Raw genomic sequence first — 21,950 nt, 5'->3', positions numbered from 1 at the left:
GTGACCTCTGATAAAAGTGGTGGCACATTGAGGTTAAAGCCACTCTGTGCAGTGGTTACAGTGCCCAAAGGAATGGGGCTCAGTGCTGGCTGGGAGCTCTCAGTGTTTTTACCATATAAATAACTTTTGTCAGAGAAAACACACCTAAAGTAGTAAGACTATAGGGTATGAACATCTGAAGCCTCCTTTTTCCTTTTTGCTTTTTTTTATGGGGAGAGAAGGCTGCAAAATGGGATCTTCTAGGGAAGAAAAAAAAATGGGGGAGGGAGAAGATTTTGCAGTGCATTGGAGAGGTAAGTTAAGTCCTAAGCCTTGAGCCAAGCAGACAGGAGGAGAGAGAAAGGGGCTTGGAAAGAGAAGAGGGTAAGGGGTTTGCTCTGCAACCAAGGCTGGGTAATAAGGCATACGTGGCTTCCAGTGACAGTGTGTGAATTTACAGTATAATAAAGATATATATGGCCGTTTGAAACAAGCTATTTCTAACATAAAACGACTGTGTATATTGATTGCCCTAGGAATTTGTACAGAACCTTATTTCCAGACATATAACTGAACATATTATTTACTCACCATAAAAGCTGGATAAATGGCCAGACTCCAGGAGGGTGTGAGGCAATGGTAGCTGTTCATTGACAGGATGAATGGAAGGAGGTTTGAGCATGACAGAGAATGCTAGGATGCTGGAACAGATCCCACCAAGCCAGCAGCTTCAGCAAATCACTGCTGTATAGTGACTGTATAGACCAGGTGTATCTGCTTGCTCTTCAAAAAGATGAGAACTCTTGAGGAAGCATGAGCCCAGCATATAGGGAAACACTATTTCTTCTCTCAAGCATCACTGAATAATAAGGAATCAGAGACCAGCCAGTCCAGAAATCAGAGAAGACTCTTGCAGGACAACATATGAGCAATTACTTGAGGTCCTAAGCCATGGAAGCCCAGTTAGACCTCACATCATTCACTTACTTAATAATGAGGGAGAAATAACAGCTGTAGACCTGCCCCTGCCTTGACTCCCACGAGCCCAATGCCCACCTAGTCTGAGATTGGTCTCCCTCAGCAGTACTGAGAGCTCCTGCTTATTTCCAGCTGGCTGGAAGTGCCTGAATGGCATGCTACAGAGTTCAGAGGACCAGTCCTTCCAGGTCTCCTTTCTGCTTCCCAAGAGACCCTTAGGCATGCCAATTTCCACTGGGAAGTCTTCTCTGTCTCATGAGCAGACCGTAAGAAGCCTGAAGGAAGAAAGAGTCAGAAGATACAGGGAGGAACAGACAAATACCCTTTGGTTTCCCAGAAGACAAGCAAGCAGTAAGACCACCTCAGAGACAGGGAATTCTGCAAAGTTTAGCAGCTCTACTGCAATTACATTTGGCATATTGATAGTTTTGCCTCAACTTGTAAAGCGGGTGAACAAGTAACACTGTGATCTTGAGCATTCTCCTCTGTACCTCCTTGCCTTTCACGCTCCATTGCAATGTTATGTGTAAGCAATACCAAGTCCAGACTGAGATCCCCTAGGCAGGGACTGCATCATTTCCACATTCTGTTAAGTGTCCACACAGTCCCCACATAGCTGTTACACAGAGACCCGAAGGACTGGCCAGACAAGTGAGGAGATACTGATTCATGACTTCTGCTCATCAGCAAGGTGTTCTAAAATGGGAAGGAAAAAAAAAAAGAAAAAAAAGCAAGAAAAAGAAAAAGAGAAAAAAAAAAAAGAGGGAGAGAAAAGTTTAATAGGTTGTGCAAGGGTTGTAAAACTGCCTTTATGTTCAGCACACAGCCACTCTACCGTAGCAGACCAAAGTATCCAAGAGGCTGAATATTTTTGTACTCCTGCTGCCACCTAAAGGAAATTTCTCAGCAATGTTCAGAAATGTCCTGGAATAACCACATTTTTGTTTCCATGCTAGGAAGGGCTTTTAGCTGAAGAAAGATCCATTTGGAACATACAATATTACAAAAGAGATATTTCAGTCTTCCAGAAATCTGCTGCAGTGTCCTGATAGATTTCAGCAACCATGACTGCCAAAGGATGGGCCAGAAGTCTTCTGCTGCCAGCACTGCAAGGACTCCAGCAGTGATGATCTTGGTGGCCATGGTCTAAAGATACAGGCAAAGGAAGGTTTTTAGAGAGCAGTAGTATCTTTTGTTAGATAAGCAGACATAAATGGAAAACCAAAACAGCTTTAGGGACAGAAAAATATGTTCTTCACTTAGGCTTCAACACAGAAATACCACAAGTTCTCGTTCAGTGGCTCTATCTGAAATAAGTTTTTCTCAATGCACTTGATTCCTATGTTTGTGTTCTCCCCTTTATTCAGGGGAGACACTGGGTCCTTTGCTGCCTTTGAAGACAGGACAAGAAGGTCAGGCTGGCTTAGAAATCTGGCACCATCTGGCCTGTTCCTGGTGTTGGCTTCCTTTAACGCAGCTCTCTTGGACAGATCCATTCTTTTGGGATCTATTCTTTCTTTTTCTTTTTTTTTCCAGAATTGGGCATATTCCAATGGTGCTGGTGGTAGCTGGGCAAAGTGGAGATTTCTAAAAGGAAATGCTGTTCCCATATTGTGCATAAAATAGCAATAACTTTGTTTAAGCTTCTATGCTGAATAAATGTCCAGCACCAGAAGTTCTGTACAGTCAGCACTAGTGAGCCCAGGGAAATATTAAATTGCCTCATAAACTGGAAGCCAAGTGGAAGTATTACTTAAATGTTCAAAAAGTATAATTTGCTGCTTCAGATCAACGAATTGCCTTATTAAATAGAGGGAACATTACTACATGAGGGAAATTGGCTTTGCAATTTTAACTACGAAGTTCACATTTTAATAACTTATGTTTGTGGGGTAACATAACGTATCCTGCTTAAATTTCCACCATGTATGCACATAAGGGCACGCATGGAAAAGTACGTATACGACATTCAGACTGGTCAGAAGTACAGAAAGTATAGAATGTGGTCAGAGTACAGCAATTCCATTGAAATGTATCAGAGCACTTAGCACAACTAGGACTATACCCCTAAGTCAGAACTCAGGGGAAACTAATCATGATGATAAGTAGATGCTTCCCTATATCACAATATGAAATAGAATGTTTGTCAAGAACAGGTAGCAGCGTGTAAGCTTCAGTGCACAGCACACTCTGATGTATCATTTCATGTCTAGAGAACTTATTATCTTCCCCACGTATTTACATTTTGGGACGACTGAACACTTTGTTGTCCTTATTTCACAGAGAGTTAAGCTGAAATGCATATGCATTAAGCAATTTGCCCCAAAGTGTCCTACTGCTATGTGTCATTTGATGATAGCTACTCTTCCCTGATGCTATTCAGGAAACCATTTGACTTCCAGCCTGTGACTAATGTCTTGCCTGAACAGTCTTGTCAGGAGATGTGATTTCTACATATGCTTTCATTCTCTGTGCATTCCACAGAAACTGCATTTACTCAATTTGGTCTAATACTTTCCCCATTTATCCTCACTAGGGAATTCTAGCTTCTCTTGAAAGTGGAAACAGAAGCTATCTAGGGCAAAAGACAGAGATGAATACGACCTTTTAATTAAGTCTTCTGAAACTGGTGAAGAATTGGGAATTGAAGACAATAAGGATGATTTTGAAAAAGAGAATGAAAAACAGAAAATAATCCTTTCAAAAAGGATTGTCTCCCTGTGATTCTTGTCTTCCTTTCCCTCCCAGAGCATACTCAGGTGCAGCCAATATTACCACAGATACTCAAAACAGAGGCTGCACAGGTTCACTGATGTGCTGTGCTGCGAGGCCCTGTGCTGTATTAACTCCACAGCCAGCAGCTCTTGTGACTGACGTCAGAACATATATTATATCCAAAGATGAAAACCAACAGGGAAATCAAAATGATTGGGTTTTATCTTACCATTTTATTCCCCAAATCCCCAAAATTGAAAATATGAAAATATTTTTTCTCCAGTACCAAGGAGCATGTATTTTCAGCTACTTGCAATGAGTGACATTCGTACCTACCTCCTGCTGCACTCAAGGTATTGTCTACAGACTATAAGTGATTCCCAGAGCCTTTAAGTCTGAAAGTGACTGGGTAACTGACACTAAATATCCCTGCAAGGGCTCTGCAATGCCTCTCATTTCTCAACTACCCACAAGCTGTACCTGTGGTCTAGCCCGCTCACTGGGACAGTCCCTCTACTGCAAAAAGACCAGCACTTCATCCACCCATAGCATAGCAAGCAATAGCAAGCAATTCATCCCCCCATCTCTGACCCCTTTCATAGGAGGAGATGCAGTTTTCTCAGCCTACATTTAAATGGCTTGCAGGTAGGGCAGAGGATTGCTGCACCAGCAGGCTCAGGAAGCTGTTTGCCAACATCCTGCTGCAACACAGGCTAGAGGGCTTGCTCAGAACACTCTCCACTTCTGTTTTGTCTCTTCCAGCAGGGTAGAACAAATATACAGATAAATAAATAATCACAGCAACCAATACCACATGCATATCCTTTCAAGACAGGAATATGCATTTTATATTCTAGCAATCTGAAACGTGTCTCTGAGGCCTCGGGTAGCATTTACATCTCAGCCAACCAAAATTAATTTTGCTTGCTTCTAACATCTCATAAAACAGTGCCTTAATTCTTTATTCCACATTTTATTCCATAGTGTTTCATGCTGTGTTCTTACCTACATCTATTAATTTTTGTAATGGTACCCAGGAAAAAAAGCAATTAGGTTTGCTTGGCATGCTTTGGTTTTGAATACAAAAGAACCCAGGAGTTTTCAGTGCCATTCTCTTCTCTAAAACAAAAATCCTCATGTTCTTTTGAGTTATGCCAGAACCGTAACTACTGCATAATCCTGTCTTTATGTCTTACTTGGTCTTAGTCCCCTCCACTTCAATACAAGCTTTGGTGCTTCAAACTTCAAGCAATAAGGCAGAGCAACACTAGACACAAGATGCAGCATGCACATACCAGCATTTGTAAGGCCTTAAAAGCATCTCTGTAACTTCTGAGCAGCAGGAAGATGGAGTCATACTGGCATAACTTTTTGGCTTTATAAAAAAAGCCATAATTGTCCCTCAAGATCTTTGCCTTTTTGAAGAACTCCACAATATTTCAGCAATCTGGCCTTTCTTGAGCCCTCAGCAGAAAGTTATCCTGCTTGTTAGTGACACAGAAAAAAGGAAGACAGGAAGTTAGGTGGCAAGAAAAGCACTTAATTTTGGCTCAGCAAAGTGAAAGAGAAACTATTGCTGTTTTCACACAGTTAACAAGCTGCCTGTGAAGATGTTCCCTTCCTGTTAACAGTCCTGTGTGCAGATGAAGAATTTCTGCATTGCATGTACAGATACTCATGTGGACATAAGCCGATGTTTTGATCAGAGGAAAAGTTCTCTGTCAGAGTTTAGGAGAAAACTGATCTGTGGTCTTTATTCTCTTTTTAGCACAGTTTGCTGTGCAGAACCCACAGGCAGCAGTGGGAGTGATGCTGAACTGGATGAGGGTCTTTTTGCCATTTACACAGCTTAGCACCCCCAAGCCACGCTGTATGGAGCGGACCCCAGCTGTGGTTCATAGGGAGGGACTGCGTCACTTCTGACGTGTGCGCATGCTGAAGACTGGGATGTGGGGTGAAATCCTGCTTGGATTTGTTCCTGGTGCCGGAGCAAAAGAAACTGTGCACATACATTATCACACTTCACATGCTTGTCCAAGTGGGGATTAGTTATAGCTATGGAAAAAACAATAGGCCGCAGAAAAGGAAAGCTGCTCTGGCACTGTGTAGGAGAGGCCTTTGGAGCATCCATGGCAGAGGCAGTTTAGGAACAGAGAAACCAGGGCTCTGCCCCTGGATGCTCTCTCACATGCACAGGTCCATGGGCAACTCTGTAAAATTACTGCTCCACCTGCTGAGAGCTCAGTGTTAATTACAGAGTCTAGACTGGGAGCAAAACCCAAGGCATTAGAGGCCAATGTGTTTAGGCCAGAAGGTAAAGAGGAGTACAGGCAATAAAAAGAATTGTATTAAAGATATGAACTACCTAGCAAGGGAACCAGAAGTCCTATAAAAAAAAAAAAAAAAGAGAATGAGTTAGGAGGATTATTAAGGAACCAGAAAGAGATATTGAGTATCAGACTTACAAAGAGGCTCACAGAAAGCGCAGGGCACTGTGGACAAACCTGCACCAGACAGAAAGTAAACAAGACAATTACTCCAGTAAAATCACAGAGGCAAACTGGAGTCAGCGGGTGATGAAATAGGGGAATTTATGAAGCAATTTTTTTCCTCCTGCTTCTTTGCAGGGAAGGGAGGGAGGGGCCCAGTGCTGTGACAGGGTCTATATCTCTGGTTGGGAAAGGGCTAGATAATGTGCAGACAGTAATAGAAGTGGTTCTGGAAAATATAGAGTATTCACCACCTCCAGATTTCTGAAATACTCACTTAAAAGAGAAAATGCACCTAGCTGCTGTGAGGGAAATGAAGATAGCAGTCAGAGAGCATCAGGTCTAAGAAGGTATTTTAAAACATCCAGCAGTGCTAGCAAAGGATCACAATGGAAGACATGTTTTGATTAGTATTAGTACACATTCCTACTGTATTAGCACAGCACTGAGATACTCAAGCAGGACTGGAGGAACAGCCAGGCAAGCAGATGCCCTGCCAGCCCCAGGACTATGCAACGGCTGCCATGACCCCATCAGGCCCCATTTCATTGGGCACTTCAGAGTTTCTAGGTTTGGCTGATCCAAGGCCACACAGCAAAATAGGCAGATGCAGAGCATGGAGGAATTGGCAATCTGCTTACCTTCAGGTAGCCCTGGACAAAGGGGTAAAGACTTCTCCCTCTAATTCATTATAACAGCCAAGCAGAAAGAAAAGATGTGTTTTGCATGGCAGCCTTACAGCAGGACTACAGGAAGGCTCATGCCCTAGCCTCTGATTGGGACTATAGGATCCTGCCAGTAGCTCTGCCCATCAGCCAGAGCACACTGGGATTCACTGTATTTGAGGCTTTCCACTCACAGCAGGAAACAGGACTGCGATGGTGGGAGAGGAGAAACTAGGTCACAAAGCTGTTATAGAGGCTTGGCCTCTTCCTTTGCACAGGCAGTTCATGGAAGAACTGGCTATTCCTTCTTGCAGGTCCATAACAACTTCACTCAAGCCTGGGCAACTTGCAGGGAAGTGAGACACAGTACAGAAAATAGCTGCAATTGCACCTCTTCCTTAAACTCAGGTTTCTGGGTGGTAAGCCACAAGTGCTGGGGAATTATGGTGCCAAAACACTGGTTTATTTTCAAAGGAAAAGAACAGACCATCACCAGTCTCTGCTCTTACAAATGTTTCTGTGTGGGGTGAGCCTTACTGAACAACACAGCCCTCATGAAGGTGTCCAGAAAGGAAGAAGTGCAAATATTCAAAGACCTCATTTCCCACACACTTTGTACCTTATCTCACGTAACGCCTGTGTTCCCACATACATACACACTTGATTTTTTCCTTAGAAACAAGGCAGAGCTGTTTTCCAGATCAACCCTAAATTGTCAATAGTCCTACGCTTACTAAAAGCTGGGGACGTAATTTCAGATCTATATAATCAGTAAGGGAATAAATGTCCAATGCTATCATGCCTATCTGGTAGCTGGTTCATTTCTCATGACCCACAGTTAGCCTCTAATTAGTACTTAAATAGTCACCAGTGGCAGTGATTAATAAGGTGAACTGCCACTCAGGAGACCTAATTTCCCTCCTGCTTCTTCTGTTGTGTCTGTATGGGCAGTAAATTATTTATAGTAAAGACTGTGTAGAGTATGTCCACCTATTTTCAGGTTTTGCACCTATTTCCTTGGTAGTACTGTTCAGGCTCAATTTTCCAGGACAAATGAATGTTTTGTGTTACATTTCCCATAAGCATTAACTCAAGGGACTGTATGTGGCAAATTTACAGCTCTTTCAATTTGTCTACAGGAAGATGAGGAACATGACTGCTTGTAAATAACAGCTTTGAGGACGTAAATTATCACTCTGCTTCAGACTATCCCAGAGATTCTGAAGCTAAAAATGCGCAGTTCATTACCACACAGTGGTTAACCAAGTTTCTGATAGTGTTAATATGCATCTTTGTATATCAGTGACAGATGAAGTCAATTGGCTCAGCCCTGTTCTGTGCATGGGAGAAGAGGTAATTATGGCTGCAGGAGAGACTTGCATGCCCTAATGTGTTCAGGACAGCCTCATCTCCTTAGCTCAAGAACTATGCATATGAAGGGAGAGACTAAATGCAAGACTCATAAACTAGTTACAGCCCTACTCTTTCTTCCAAGCCCTCCACATGTGTGGTCCTCAGTCAGAGAAGGCTATGCCCAAGGCACAAAAAGAAGACCTTGGATGGAGGTAAGAGGCCTAAGGGATCCAAAACAAGAAGATCTTCACCCAGCTTGTACTGCAGGTTTCCATCTGATCACAGGCAAGCGCTTCCCTAACACTCACCCTTTGGTAGTGAAGGCTATGCACCTTCTACCTCCTTCCAAAATGTACTGGGCCTTAGGATATTGATTTGTGTCAGAAAGAGGGCAGAGTAGACACAACTGGAAGTGCAGAGCAGTGTCTAGCAGGCATGGGTAACAAGCTGAGTGATGGGTGGTAAAGGCACGCTTGCAAGTAAATAATAAATCTGTCTCCTCTGTGATGCATGTTGCACAGCAGCTAATTCCTTCATCTCTGCATAGCTGCTGCTGAAGAATGGTGAGTGACTGCACACTCAGTGATGGCCTGCCCCTGAACATGGGATAGCAGTGCAGGGCCCCACCACGCTATCTTGACTTTGAAGAATATTATAGTAGCTTTAAAGCTCTCAGACATTAAGAAACCATTACTCACTGTCTCCTCGGAGCTGATGGAGTCCTTGCCCTATGTGTTCTCCATTTAACAAATGTCACAGACTGTTTTACAACACACTCCGCTGAGGAACAGAGGAATCTTTCAATTCAAACAGAACTGCAATAGATTTAAACAACAAGGAGCACTTCGTGCTTGCCTGGGAGCAGAGCAGTTCTGCAAGCAAAGGTCAGAGTAAGAAGTCCTGAAAGAAGTTATCCCGAACACAGGGACTTTCTGCTGGCAAACTCTGTAGCCAGTTACAGGCTGTGATACAGCATGCTTAGCAGTAAGAGATGTGCCAAACATCAGGTAGCAAGTCTGTAGCAGAATTAAGGCTCATGTGCTCCAGCTCCTGCCCAACTGCAGACCAGCACCATACTTGCTGAGCTCTGGATATAGCAGTCAGGCCTCCCAGCAAAAGAGGACAGCATGGATCTGACAGGGAACTTCCCATGTGGGCAGCTCCAGCCCAGACATGCTGTTGTTCCAGCTTCTGTGCAGAGGGAGATTAAGCTGACATCAAATCATCATCAGTTCAAGCAATTATTAAAATTTCCCAGTGTTAACCCAGGAGATAATGTGGAAGTCTGTAAATGTAGTCAACGGTAATTGTGAACCTACATCCCGGTAATGTGAAGGACCATTAATAATTGCACTCTTCTTAATACAGAGAAAGTGCTATATTATAGCTAAGTATCTTTTTTCCAAATCTGAACTGGACAAAGATAAAATAGCACAGCCACTCTACATTGCCATAATAACTTCCATTCCCTGTGCATAACGGATTTAATGTCATTATCTAGAGATAGTATGTGTTCCTATTCTTCTGAAATCATCTCCTCTTTGTCTGTGGTTAATTACTTTGTATGAAAGCTGCTTAAAAATTATTTCCCCCAGTGGAAAATGTGGATGAAAACGAGAACATTCTGGTCTGAAATCAAAATTCTCAGTAGAAAACTGCTGGTTTTTTGTTTTTTTTTCCTTCTCCCCAACTGCACAAAGCATTCTATTAAAAGTTTTGAGTTCAGGTTTTCCAGTGAAAAGCATCCGTTTTCTCAGCTGTTTTGCTTTGTCTCCCAAAGAAAGCAGGTGCCCTCCATGAACCAATTTTTGCTATGTCAAAATTAATTTTGTACTGGCTTCAGGTCTGACCACCGCATGGGTCTCACTGCTACAGCAGCTGACAAATACCCCAAAGCACTTAATATCTCTGACAGACACTGTTATTTTTTAATGCTCTCACACCGTGCTTTGTAGCAATACCCTGGGTTGTGTTTGCCTGGAACAAGCTCAGAGCAGGGGAGGATGACATGCAGAACCAGACCTGGGGACAAGAGCACGGAATATTTTTGATCCTACTTCCCTGTTCCCTCAGGGTTGTGCCAGTGGCAGTTTGGCAGTTCTCAGCTCTGGTTTCTGAAGCAGAGTGACTCTCTGCAGCCGCAACTGGAACAGAGCTTTTCACCTTTTACCCTAGGACCAAACAACCTTCCCCCGAGCCTCGTCAGAGCCATCCATTTGTGAAATGGCTGTGCAAGGGGAGCACAAATGGCAGCAGGAACTTGGATGCTATTCCAGACTTAATGTAATAACAGAGGTGCTGCTCAGGAGTGATGTACTCTGTGTCCCTCAGTCCCTCCAAGATCCCAATTAATACAATTCCATTAACTTCAAAAGGTGTGCTAAGTAGTAATGCTCTGGGCCATTAATTCCAACAACGTCAGCATGCTCTTGCTATGACATTTACCTTAATTAGTACTATAACCCACTATTTAACTGCAAGCTTTGCAGGTAATGATTCATACACCAGTCTCCCCTAAACAGAACTTTGGTTGCTCTATGCTAGAAACTGTAACCAACTTATACATGTTAAAAGGCAGACAGAGAGGCACATGATTTAAAATGCAGTAAGAGAAAAGAAAGGGGTTTAAAAGGATGTCACTGAAATTATTGTAACCTTTTGGGCCTTGGTTACCCCCTTCGAGGTTTGCAAGGCTTCAGAACTGACTGTTTATTATGTTCTTAAGTGATCAACCAAAAAGCTATAGACAAGAGAAAGTGTCCTTGGGTAACATCAGTCTCCAGTAAGCTCTAGGCACCTTGTAAAATCTTTAGATGGGTGAGATTCAGCTGAGAAGGATTTGGTCCCTTGAAAATGAGAATTGAGGTCCTTATCCACCCAGAAAACAGCCCCTGAACTACTCAGACTCTCTGCTGCAAAAAAAAATCGTATCAGACCTGTCATTTTCTTTCTCCCTTAGTGATAATAAGGTTGTCCTTGGGGAGACAGATGGGGAGCCAGATTTGTAATGTAGAGTGGGGCAAGAACACCTACTGGCAGAGAGAGGCAGCTCTCAAGGAATCTGAAACACTTTGTGCCTCTCAAAAGTAATCTATTCTCAGATTGCAATGTATTTCTCAATTCCTAATGAAGCAGGCTGCTCCTGTGGGATGCATTTTTGAATGTTTTGTCTCAAAGGAAAGCCAGATGTGCAGAAAAGGAAAGGGACTTGTTCAACACACCTATTTTTCAGAGACAGAGCTCAGGCTCATGTCTTAAATAGTGGACAATAACCAGTTCCACACTCTCTATAGCTTTTTCAGACATACGCCTCAGGGAAGAGGAAGAGGCAGAGATCCTCTCAAGTAACTAGGGCAGGAGTGATAGGAATGATCCACCCAAAGGAAATCATCTTGGTCACTGTACTGCCTGCCACATCATAAGATCTTTGAAGGACAGATAGTCTTAGAAAAGGAGCATGGGATAAAAGGAATCCAGAAGATTCCTGAAACAAAAAAACAGGTGAGAACCACTGAGACACTGGGAATTGAAGTGGCTCAGGACTGTCCAGCTACCCAGCACCCATATACAGGGTTTACCTTCTTGTCTCCTACAGCAGCAGCAGTCGGAACAGCTATCTTACTATCTAAACAAAGCAATCTTCACAGGCAAAAGGATCGAGGCTCCCTTTACGTTAGAATCACAGAATCATAGAATCACAGAATCATAAAGTCATGGTATCACAAAATCCTAGAATGGTTTGTGTTGGAAGACACCTTGAAGATCATCCAGTCCCAACACTCCTGTCATGGGAAGAGTCTCACTAGATCAGGTTGCCCAAAGCCCCATCCAACCTGGTTTTGAACAGTCTGAACAAAATAGTCATGCAGAAAAATGTAGCTTGATGGAAGGATACTGAATATTGTATAAAGACAGGAAATGTAACCAAAAAATGTCACCTCCTTCAAGTCAGTCTGTTTGGAATTGGCCCTAAAAAGCAACAGAGATTTGGATGCATGCTCTGTCTTCTAAATGTTACCTCTTTCTCCACACAGACACGACAAACAGATGCTTCCAGTAACAATCTCTCTTGTAGTTAAATGAGATAACATGGATGGCTGAGATGCCAGAAATGTTGTTCCCAGCCCATCCATTTCTTTGTCTTTCCAGCTGAGACTGACAAGAAGAGAGGCACAGACTGCTGCTTAGAGTTTCTGAAGGCAACGCTGTTCCAAAAAGAATTCAGATGAGACCAAACAACTCATTTCCCCCAGGACTTCATTTTCATCAGTAGGGAAGAAAATGCAACACATTCCTGCAGGCCCTTGACACTGAAGTCTGAGGGTCTCAATCTGATCTCTATTATACTCATGTATATCAAGTTTTGCTCGTACCGCAGAGACGGTGACATTTTACCACTTCAGTATTAATAAAACCCTACATATCGCCTTCCCTGCCATGCATTCTGAATGGAGATGGAAAATGCCTTGATTATAATTCACTGCCCTTAACTTACATCTGTGAGCTGGTCAATTGCTAAAAGAAAGGAAAAAAAGTCCTAAAGCTGAAGGGGAGAGCTGTGTTGGTGCAGTAGCTGGAGCTGGTCTACCAGAACAGTGCCAATATACCTGGGGATGACATTAACTGAGGGGAGAATGGTCAGCAGTGCTCATATCCTATCTTCTTGGCACATGGTTTGTATTCACATGTTGCCAGCATAGCCTTCTGATGGGAACTTAGCAAAGCCTGGGGTCTGGGTTAGAAATCCTACCCTCGCCCAACCCATAGCACAGAACCCTGACTCACAAGCTTTTCTCATGTGACATGTGTACTGGGACAGCATCCGCCCCGGTAGATTGACACCCTTCCTATGCTAGCATCCATCTTCATTCCCTGAGGCCTCTGAGAGCCTTAATGATCCTGGTCATTCTCCAGCTTTCTGCTACGAGCAGACAGAGGAACATTTCAGGTGAAAAGTATCTGCTTGAACTATGCTGAGCATGGTGTTTTGATGGAGTAGGATGGGTTCTGCAGCCACCAGGGATTATATGCATTCCCAATCACTGCAGTCACGATCAGTTGCTCTCTGGTGATCTGAAAAGCAGTACAACACAGCAGCCAACAACGGGTTAAATGAAAACTAAGAAAAAGACATGGGCACGATCCCAGTCCTAGTGTGTTCAGTGCTAGAAATAGCGCTGAGGTTCAAGCCACAGGATTTCCAAACAGCTCCCTGACCCCTCACACTTCAGGAAGGCTGAGACTGACTTTTGTGGCTTGAATCATACTGCCAAATAGGTTTTTTGTTTGTTTGTTTTTTGTTGTTGTTTTTTTCCCCCCACAGAGGCAAGTCTATGTCTATAGACTGTGCAGCCTGCAGGAACTAAAAGCCACTGCAAATTGCCCTACAGTCCAAGGCCTTTTCCTAGCAAGACAGCTCATCTAATGCCACTCGTGTTTAAAGTGAAAAAGCTATGCAGATTTTTTAAAGTTCTCTTTCTACTATCTTCCTCTGGGGAGAGGAGAAAAGTAAAAGCGGGATAGGAGCTGCTGGGTCTCCTCACTTAACATAGGGCTGAAAGGCAGGCTGGCTCCTCAGCACCACAAGAAAGCCACACTGCTGACAGCCAAGTCCACATCCATGCTCAGTAACTGTTCCTGGTCAAAACCACCCATAAGCATCAGAAAATTCTGCCTGGATTCTGAAGAGGGTGGCAACAGCCCAACTATACAATTTCCCATGCTGCTTTGAAAACAGCCTATCTGCTAAGAAAAGAGGCACTAAACAGAAGCGCCACTTCTTTCAAACACACGCTGCCAGCTCCAGAGGATGTCGGCTCTCACATATAAATTAGTCAATATAAAATGGAGAACCCAACACTGAAAAAAATGGGAGGAAATAATATGAGAGGCTTTTCTTGGTTCATGACTGGAACAGCTACTGTCATTTAAATTTTATTAGGACAGATTAAAAGGAGCCTTGGAGTGAAGCTGCTGTGATGAAGTGGTCCCAGGGTCTCTATAACTGTGATTGGCACCATACTGATGTGTCAGCCTGACAAAGTTATGATAGTTATTACGCTGGCCTTAAACCAGACCCTTCAGCCTGAGGAGAAATAATAAAAAATGGGAAAGAAATCTCCAGAACGTAGGAAGATTCCATCCAATTGGGCAGAGAGGGACATTTGTATTTCAGCATTATTTTTTTCAGAGGTGATATAGAGTAGACAATCAATAGTGCCGTATCTGTATGGATCTGACTCATCCTGGAGGAGTCTTTGAGCATGGTCTGTAGGCTTGGTGTGTGGCTGGTCCATGCTTCCCCTCCCCTGCAGATGCAGGATCCCTGGGACACAGGAAGGAGCAGGCTGAGAAACCTGAAGACCAGTTCAAGGCAGTGCTTGCCTTGTGCATGTTGGCAGTTTCTGTCCCCAAAGTGGCAGAGCACCTTAGTGAGACAGCCTTAATGCTGGCTAAGGAGAGTCTCTGGTTTTACAACTATCTTTACCATAGGTAGGGAATAAACGATTCCCTGGGCTGGTATCACCTGGCAGTCACAAATGCCCACCACATGTGACCAGCCCTCCCAGTACAGCTGTAAAAATTTCACTTTCTGCAAGCTGCTGCCTTTGAGAGGTCTGCCTGCCTTCGAGAGCTCTTTTGACGCATGCAGCCAACTCACCGACCCTATTACACAGCACATCCGAGCGTAATCTCTGGCCCCAGGAGACACTGCCTGCATAAGCACAGCTAACAAACAGAAGCACAATGAGCCCTTCTCACCAGCCCAAAGTTGAAGGTGAGATGTCTTTTTAATAATAGGGTGTTTGGAAGGATTTATAGGCTCTGGCTGTTTCAATACACAAATGACAGTATCAATCAGAGCCAGACAGCAGAGGAGGAAAGCAATATACCTGCTAGGTGAGGGGAATGCTGATGTAAAGCACAGGCAAGAGAGACTGTGACCAGCGGGAGCTGGTCTGTGCCTGTACCTTCCTGCCTGGTGAGAGAGGATGAGCTAGTAATAAATTTGAAAGAAAAATTGCATTCTGCATCCCAAGAATGTTTGGGTTGTATTTTAGGACCAGCTTAGTCACTTCGATTCTTTCCCTTTCTGTCTCAGGGACTCTCTGCCTGCTGCTTATGTAATACCAAAGGACTCCACAGAGGCTTATTCCAGCTCTGCTTGTACCCTGAGCCCCTCACTGAAAGGTGGTAGATTCAGAATGATATTGTTATGTGCTGCGGAATGGACACACATCTGTATAGCAGACCTAGTGCCCTATGATTCCTCTGCCGATATAAAGGCCAAACATGCTAGTCAAAATCCATCTATTTTCTCATTCAGAGGGTGGAAAACAGAGGCAGTTGAGTTGCAATAGCTACATTCCTTAAAGACATATTGAGGAAAGAACAGTGATTTGAGGCAACCAAAGATATGTGAGCAGATGATAATCACACACTGCAGCAAGCATATTCTGTATAATACTGCACATGAACTCAGGCAGTCCGGGGTTACCTGACAATTGAGCCAACTGGCAATCTACAATACCTCTGCTCTGGTGCACCCCCTTTGTGTCCTTATACATAGAAGGGTAATAGGTGCAATACCAATGCTGGATATTCTGTACAAGAACAGGCAAATGATGCTTGGAATGGGGCATGAGGTCACAGACGTTGTTTTCATAACGTTTGATTTGCAATTCCAAAGCAGAACCGGAGCCTCCCTTGCCAGCAGGATTATTTTAGTTCAAATTCATCCAGAGAGAACTGCTTAATTTGAGGAGGTCAGGGGTTCAGCTTACTGTGTGTTTGCCTAGTAACTGCATCGATAATATCTAATACAAATTGAAAGGAAACTTGCATTCGTGTTTTTTCAAGATTTTCAGCAAATCTTTTGGGCAATGCTCCTCGATTAGAACTTACCTGGAAACTAGAGAAAGCTATTAAGTTGAGGGTTTAATTGCCTTTCTCCATTGGGACAGAATACACTGTGCAGTCAGTCCTGTGTCCCACTCCTGTGCCTGCTCCACTGAAACAAGTACAAGGAGGAGGTGGGCTCCCAGCCCACAAACATGTCTGCAACTTTGAAAAAAATCCCATTTTGGAATAAAACCCAGGCTCTCTCAAATTCTTACTGAAAATAAATCAATGCGTACCTTGGTGACTAGGAGAGATCAGCTGAGATGGGAGAGGTTCTTCAAGTCCGGGTTGACCTGACAGCAGGTCACCCACATTTCCTGATGCCCGTATGAGTGCTGTAACCCCCATACTACACACTTCAACAGGGCATGCAATTGTTCCTCTGTGTGTTCTTGATCCAAATGGATTTTAATAAAAAACTATCCTTTTTACAAGTGTTTTCTGAGCAAAACTATTTTATCCACTTCAGCAGCTCCAAACCACTTGTTGCATTGTGCATACTCTGAAATTTAGGAGATCAGTAGGCAATCTTTGCCTGTGTTGGTAGCTACAGTAAGACCCTTTACTGCTGCAGACTCCTTTCTTTCTATGTCCTTTTAGAAAGACTTCTGCCTCAAGCTTCTCCATGTACTCACGAGCAAGGTCAGCATCTCATTCATGGAATAGACAAGGGAGAACAAAAAGAAGGATGAAAATACACCTCTCTTGCAGAAAGGAAAGCTGAACTCTGTCTTTCTTCAAGGCAAACCAAGCAAGCACCAAAGCACTAACTTTTCCTTGGATACAGCCTTGATGTTCTAGGATACTAGGACACAAGGAGCATGTCATGAGCAATTGGGTTAGCAGAGCCATCTCCCAAATAGCACAGGGCTGAGCAGATCTCCTGGTGGTCTGCACATTGTACTTGATGAATTCCTTCCACCTTTCCTCTCAGTCTTCCCAGCATAGGTGAGAGAGCCCATCCGGCACCTCATTTGTAACCAGCACACTCCTTGCCAGAGCTCACCTCTGGGATTTAGCTTTGCTTTCAGTGCCACTGCATGGCCAGCCAGGGGACCAGCATTTGCTCCTCTAATGTGGCATCTGCCCACTACACACTGGCAGTGTTACAGATGTGCAGCCCAACTCACAGAGCTCATTGTGAATCACTGCTGCTGCTGTGTCAGGGATACAGAGCAGTACAGTCCAGAAGGCAGGAGAGGCTCCTTCACAGACATGCACAGTTTGACAGATGAGCCAGGCTTTGGAGATGAGGTTCGTGTTTTCCATTACTTTAAGACTCTTGTCCCTAAATATGCATAATTAAGTCCTTACAGAAGGATACCTACATTTCCCCATCAGCACACTTAAATTGGTCACCAAGCACTCTCTCTCCATTTCAAGGAAAAAAAAAGAGAACAACTACAGTTTCCCAGCATAAGGACCTTGCAGTCACCTCAGAGATCCTGTGAAAGAGCTGCAGAGGTTTCTCCCTCATTCTCCAGGGCTTTAGGGCTCATTACAAAATTAACAAATAGACAAGGTTTGCACATTAGGAGCTTTTCCAAATGACAATCTATCTGCAGTTCAAACAGCCTAGAACACAGCAGGAATGCAACACAATTTATCTTAAATGGAAAAGGCTCCAATCTGGCACTGTTTGTCTTAGCAAGTGGGTCTCCTTCCTAGGGTTATTCAAGTTACACAAAATTCTGTGTCACCATACCTGTGTGGAGTCTGATGCTGACCAGTTTCTACTTGAGAGGGAAAGCAAGGCATGCAGGCCTTCTGAAGGGTCACTTGGTGTCCTACAGCCCAGCCAGCTGAGCAGCTGTAGGATACAGGCATCAGCTTCAAGCAGTTCTTAGGGTAAAGCTGCTTCTTGTCTGCACTCCTAATTCTTCCTTGTTGCTGTAAGCAGCAGCAACTGTTAACTCTGCAATAAGAAAAAGATTAGAGAGCCCTGTCATCAGGTTTATTATGCTGAAGACCTAGGGGCTTTGGACAATGGCTTACAACCCATAGTACATGCCAATCACAAGCAGAAAATTTTAAGATTCTTTTTTACAGGATTTTTCAGTCAACTTCAAGCCTTTCTCCACTTCACGCCCTATTAAATGTCTAGCTTTCCTCCCTGTAATTTGTCATGATTTAAACAAACATCATTTTGTAAAAAATGTGTCACATTGCATTCTGAGGCTGTCAGAGCAAAACATTCCCTGAAAAAGTTCTCCCTTTCATTTTTGGCCCAAACAATGCACTGAACATAGGCAGGTTCTCAAATAATTTCCTTCCACAGAACTGTATATTTCAGTGAACTAACTATTCCTCAAAAGGAATTTCCCCCCTCTGCTGATAGTGTCTGCCATTTTCTTCTTTGATGTGACAAGTAATGAAAGACAATAAACTGAGAACAAAACACTCCTTTACTTTACCACTACACAAGCAGCTCTACTCCCAACCTCTCTTTCATGTTAGACACAGGCTTCTCTGGCTTTCAGAGACCTGAAGTTTCTTTAGACAGAGGAAATAACTTGCCTATAGCCACACCAAGTCAGTAGCAAGGCAAAAGAGATCACTTGCATTGCAACTCTCTGCTTGAACAACAGTACACCTTTCGGAAGAAGAGATTTATTTCCATAGTTTCCTGATTTGCAACAGAAGTACCACCACAGGGGTTAGAGTGAGGAACAATCATTAGAAATACCAGAGCCATGCCTAAAAGCAGCAGTTACAGCTGCCACTGTGTGAGATGTCAGTCCCACACCTCATAAGAGTCAAGCCTTGGTGCAGAGGACCTGCAGTCTGCACACACAGAAGTGAAGGATGCAGTTGACAGAGGCAGTGTGAGAGCATCCACACTATTCATCACATATTCCCACAGCAGCAGACCAGTAGTTTATCTAGGCCAGACTTTCTCCTCTGATTTCTGTTGACTGGGAAACCACACTTCATTTATGCGTATCTCCCAATTCTCCCTAACTACTTCTGAGACTTCCTTTAATGCATCACTGTGTGTACTCTGCCTCCTTCCATGCAGGCTGGAAGTAATATGGGCAAGGGTGTGTGGAAGAAATTTCTTTTTGATCCATCAGATAAATGCCATAGAAGGATCTAGAGTCTGACCATAAGGGGACATGGACACAGTGCATTTTGCCTATTTCTAACTCCTTCAGCTCTGTGAAATCTCATAATGAGTGGTCAGTCTTGTTGCCAGAAGCCCAATGCCAGCCAGTGCTCAGCAGTGACTGGATGTTCTGCCCCCTGACTCTGTGGGGAGCCTGAACTCAGACAGACGGCAAGTGGAAATCTCACCAGACTCCGTGGGCATGTCAGCCCAGACAGGAACATGCCCACCAAGCTCCAGCCTTCCTGACACAAACCAATTCCCACCTGGAAATGTGGCTGAGCTGGCACGCAGCTCACACTCAGAGCAATGCTGAGCTCCAACTTCACCCCCCACAGCGCGCAGCTGATGGCAGCAGTGCACGAGTACAGCACACACCCCTCCATCTTCATCCAACCAAAGCACCTTCCATCTGGCTTTTTGCAACTCTGTGCCACACAGATATGTAACTTGCAGGTGACCCTCTGTGCTGTGTGATGCTGATGGTATTTCGCAGCACTGTTAAATTGGGCCCTGAGATGCTTAATGAGCTTGTTGCCTCGTTGGGTTTGTTGGTTCAACGCACAGGGACAGCTTTTCCCCCTTCCCTTCCACCTTCCCTTAGTCACAGTGGATAAAAAGCTATCATCATTATTTCTCTAGTCTCCGATGAGAAACACAAATAAGATTTGTATGTTTTCTTTCCTCATGATTAGCATTCTGCTGGATGGCCTAACCCAAGGAGCTGCAAGGGCATGCAGCACCACACAACACGAAACTTCAGCACACGAATGCCCAGCACTCCACCAGCACCATATTTTCCAGTAGCCAACAAGCATGATGTATCACAACAGCTCCTCTGCCCCTGAACTGCTTGAAAAACACAAGTCCACACAGAATAAAAGCCCAAGTTATGGAGGAGGGAAAGAAATCCACAACGTACTGCGTGCTTTTCTGGCTGTCCACCTGACTTCTGACAGCAGCTGGGCACAGGGAGGGCTCCTCGGGCAGAAGGGGTGAGGGGCAGGCTGCTCGCTGGGCTCTCCCCAGACTCACATGTCTCCAACACAGCCCTGGGAAGGGTGTTTCCTCCCAGAGCAGCCCAGGCTGTGCCCGGGTATCCCGTCGCCACGTGTTGCTCGCTCCCCAGCACCGCGTTCTGCCCCTGCGCAGAGCCCAGAAGATGGCGCCGGGTCCTCAGTCATCGCCGCCCTCAGCCGCGGCCTCCCACCACGGCGCGGAGGGGGCACCTGCGGGGCGCTGAGGTAAAACACGGCGGAGGAAACCTCCTTGTCCCCGGGGCAGCGTTAAAACAAATCAGCTCCTCGCAATGCCGGCGGGGGAACAGGAGCCACGCTTCTCGTTTTAATTTTACATAAAACCGCTCTGGTTGGCACTAGGGGTGCACTCCCTCAGCCCCCGCCAGCTGTTATGATGGCCTTTAAATGGCAAGGTTAAACCATGGCCTGAAGAGATGAGGACGTTTGCCAGCTACAGAACGAGCTTTCTGGCAGCAGTCGGAATGGTTAAGGGAACCAGCATTAATACAGCCTGCAAAATACTGAGGCAGGACCTGGGACCGGGCAAGTTCATCTTTGGATCCAGCTGCAAAGGAGCAAACACCTCTTCATGGAGCTGCCCTCTAGTCCTCAGCACCTCGAAACTGCCACTGACTGATTGCCAAACAGAAACAGTGCAGATTGGGGTTCCTGGTTAGGTGAAACCAGCTGGTGCTTTCAGGCTGTGACAGGAACCCTGTCAAGGAAAGCTTAGCTTGACAGCTGGGATTAGGCACTTGCAACAGACCTCAGGAAACAGAGGAGAAGACATCCACTGAGAAACAATAGAAATGCAGCATTAAAGCTTTTTTCTACATGACTGATTCTTCAGAAATGTTTTTGTTTCACGGCTGCTCTCAGGAGGGAGATCCGTGGGACTCAGGGCAGTATCTGGTGGAGCTCAGGGAAGGAGAGGGTTCCCTTCAGGAGCTGTTATCTTTATCTCCCTTGTGGAGAGGCATACGTACAAACCAAAAGCAAAGCCTGGTTTTACAACATCATCTCAGGTACAACTGAAATACTGAAAGCGCTTTTAAAAAGAGGAATCAGAGCTCCTAAACACCAGCATTCTTCAAAGACAACAAAGCTGGTCAACTGCTCTATCTGGCATCTGGCATAACTGCAAGGCCTTATCCCTGCAGGAGGAGCAAAGCAGAGGAAGTTCCTTGAGAAGGAGCTGGGAAGAAGGAGAGTAGTAAAGCTCACAGCGTGGCCGTGAGGGACCCTGCAGGGGACAGAGCCCACCAAACACAGGGCTCACACAACTGCCTTCTGGCTGTTTGCACAACTACTGTCAGAGCTCTCTCAGGAGAAATGCCATCTGTGGGAGCTCCATTCACTCCACTCAAAAAGCTCAATTCTATTTTTCTTTCTTTCTCCCCCTCCCCCCCTGCCCCCCCCCCCCCTTTTTTTTTCCCCATTTAATCCCTACTAGTAACATACTTCAACTCCTGTATGCCTAGTAGCCAGCATCCTGATTAAAGGAAATGACAGCACCTTCTTTCCTAGGCAAACATTAAGAAATCCATCAGTAAAAGGTCATGGTCTGGACTGCTCTGTGGAATAAACTTGGAAAGCCCTCTGAGCTCCGTCAGTCCTAATCAATACCAAAAGCAGCTCTCATGGTGCTGGTTCACATCCCAAGCCTTTCCAGTCTCAGTCCAGGGTCATGGAAAAACTGTCTGCTTTCCTTGGCAATTGTCAAACTGGGGTTGCAGAAGTGAAA

General features: G+C 44.6%; 1 protein-coding gene across 2 annotated transcripts in view; it reads right to left on the bottom strand.

Moving 5' to 3' along the window:
• SLC15A2 (solute carrier family 15 member 2) overlaps window positions 1-20,307 on the bottom strand; it is a 92,230-nt gene extending 71,923 nt beyond the window's left edge. For both annotated transcript variants that reach the window (XM_025152205.3, XM_025152206.3), the window contains exons 1-2: window positions 20,110-20,307; window positions 17,787-17,996 (exon numbers count right to left, since the gene is read on the bottom strand). The gene's annotated coding sequence lies outside the window, so the exon portion shown is untranslated. The remainder of the gene's footprint in view (window positions 1-17,786; window positions 17,997-20,109) is intronic.
• Between the last annotated feature and the right edge of the window lie 1,643 nt (window positions 20,308-21,950).

Source organism: Gallus gallus, chromosome 7, assembly GCF_016699485.2.
Source record: "Gallus gallus isolate bGalGal1 chromosome 7, bGalGal1.mat.broiler.GRCg7b, whole genome shotgun sequence".
Classification (NCBI taxonomy): domain Eukaryota; kingdom Metazoa; phylum Chordata; class Aves; order Galliformes; family Phasianidae; genus Gallus; species Gallus gallus.
This window is presented reverse-complemented; position numbering and strand designations above follow the sequence as displayed.